This window comes from Solenopsis invicta, chromosome 4 (assembly GCF_016802725.1).
Source record: "Solenopsis invicta isolate M01_SB chromosome 4, UNIL_Sinv_3.0, whole genome shotgun sequence".
Classification (NCBI taxonomy): domain Eukaryota; kingdom Metazoa; phylum Arthropoda; class Insecta; order Hymenoptera; family Formicidae; genus Solenopsis; species Solenopsis invicta.
The window spans coordinates 17,915,916-17,918,309 of NC_052667.1; the positions used below are offsets into that span (position 1 = coordinate 17,915,916).

The window sequence follows — 2,394 nt, forward strand, 5'->3', positions numbered from 1 at the left end:
CTGGCTGCACTCAGTGTCAGGTGCATGTTCGATTGGCAGTGCCAATGCGCACTTGGCTAGTGTCACGTGTTCGTTTGAACGCACGACACTCGCATAGTGCACACTCAGTGCGCACTAATAGCGTTTTTTATTGGGAAAACTAGTGCGCACTGAGTGTGCACTCGCCGCTGGCAATTGGACGTTTCGGTTTGCGCGATGACGGTGCCAACGGAAACGCCCAATTACCTGTAGCAAGTGCACATTCAGTGCGCACTAGTTTTCCTAATGAAAAACGCTATAAGTGGCACGAGATATTTTGACCGTGCCAGTTCAGTGCACTGGATACATGCAAGCATCAGTGCATTATTCCGTTTGTTTTCTGTTCCTGAACTCTCTAAATAAGTGTACACTTAAAATGAAATAGATGTTTCAAAGTTAGCGAAAGCAAGAAGGAACGTTCCAGTGCAGTCTAGTGCAGGAATAGAAAACAAGCCTCCCTAACAGCACAAAGTCGACTTTAAGTCGACTATGAGTCGGCCATAACTGCTAGACGTCTGGAAAATGGACATAAATCGACTTTAGACGACTTAAAGACGTCTATAAGTCATACATTTGAAGACAACTATAAGTCGACTATAGTTAGCCATCCTACAGACATTCTATGCAGTTGTAAAGGAAGGAATATTGAAATTGGGAAAATATGTTATAACATTTTTTACTTGTTTGATTCGTTTTATTAAAAAAAAAAAAAAAGAAAATTGTTATAATATGTAAAGCAAATATAAATGTGTATATCTGTGTATATGTATTGTGCGCATTTGTTTAACTTTGTGTGTGTATATGTATATCACAATAACTTAATGTATATAAAATTATCTCGCATAATATTACTATTGTATACAGATGCATTTGTTAAGAAAAATAATAATAAAAATAATAAAAACTTTTAACTATATTATATTAATGGACGTCACATAAGAAAAAAAATCTTTATTTCTCACCTCTCGTTAAATATCCTGTATACATGTATAGATTCTAAATTTATACAATGTCAATGTAAAATGTTCTTTCTATATAAATTATAGAACTTAGCTAACTTTTTAAGAAATGGATCCTTTGTTGTAGATGCTGCAAAGATAAAATATTCTTTTTTATTTTGCATTCTGCAACTCGAATCTCTAGTAGATAAAGAATGTCACTTTGTTTTACTCAAGATATTGAGGGATAATTTGTTTATCTTGATTGCTGGTACATTCCTTGTGTTCTTTTCTGCAATTAGAATGCACAAATTGAAAGTGATATTATTAAAAAAACAATTGAATCAATCATTTAAAAAATAATTCAACTTAAATAAAAAAAAAATTAATTGAGCGTCAAAATCAAAATGTTAATATCTATAACAATATTTAATTAATATCAATTTTTAATTAATTTTAGTGCTGCAGTTGTAAAAACTAAACATCTTTAATTCTCTAAAAGTGAGAGTTGTTGACGTATGTTGTTTTTCAAATGAACAAATTAATTTTTATTTTGAAGACAAAGCTCACTTGTAGTAAATATGTTCAGTTGTAGCTTCTTTTCTCCGTCACGTAAAGTTCTTTATGACTCTGCCAGTTTTCTTGCCACTCAACCTCGACACCGACATAAATACCATGGATTGGAAATGCTTTGGCAGAGAAATCTCGATACACATATCTCCAGTGTTTTTAACTGCTTCGGCATCACTGATCTCAAAACTAAAATATTCGCAATTGATCGTTTAAATATTCGGATTTATATCTAATTGATATGGTTTTACAAAAAAATACATACTATAGTCCTACTTCACGACTCGTCTGTCCCTCAACAACGGCTCACAATGGCAATCGCATATGACCGGTATGACTGCACACGCTCCGATGGATAATAAAAAATAGCGGAGAGTACAAGAGAATTTTGTATGTCCGAACGGCTGCAGCTAATAGTCTTTATTCAATAAGCACAAGACCCGACAGACGGGTAGGATTACAACAATGCGGATTGACTCTTGCAAGAAACTTGATGACTCTCGCTTGGCGCTACATGCAGCAGCGGTGACAGCGGTGCTCGCTCACTACAGTGGCGCTCAGTCGAGTCGATTTCAAAATGTCTTTTTCTAGACGTCTTAAAGTCAACTTTGGACGTCTGCAGACGTCTATGCAAAGTCGACTTGCAGTCAACTCTGAAAACCTGACTTAGAAAAGTCGACTTACAGTCGACATATGAATGGTTTTGCTGTTAGGGCTATTGTAAGCAATAACGAACAAAGTTTTAAATTTGAAAAAGTGAGCAATCCGGATTTGGATCTTTTTAATATTTTGGAGACATTTTTGGAATCTTCTTCTAGTTCAAGCGAGGAAGAAGAAATAATTGCAATCTTCCGAACTAGAAGAATGA

At 35.0% G+C, this 2,394-nt stretch overlaps 1 long non-coding RNA gene across 1 annotated transcript; it reads right to left on the bottom strand.

Annotated features, from left to right (window-relative positions):
- Positions 1 to 954: 954 nt before the first annotated feature.
- Positions 955 to 2,129, bottom strand: LOC105206439. The gene is made up of 3 exons (XR_005574587.1): positions 1,792 to 2,129; positions 1,527 to 1,715; positions 955 to 1,248 (listed from the first exon to the last, which is right to left on the bottom strand). It is a non-coding gene; the product is annotated as an uncharacterized LOC105206439 (long non-coding RNA).
- Between the last annotated feature and the right edge of the window lie 265 nt (positions 2,130 to 2,394).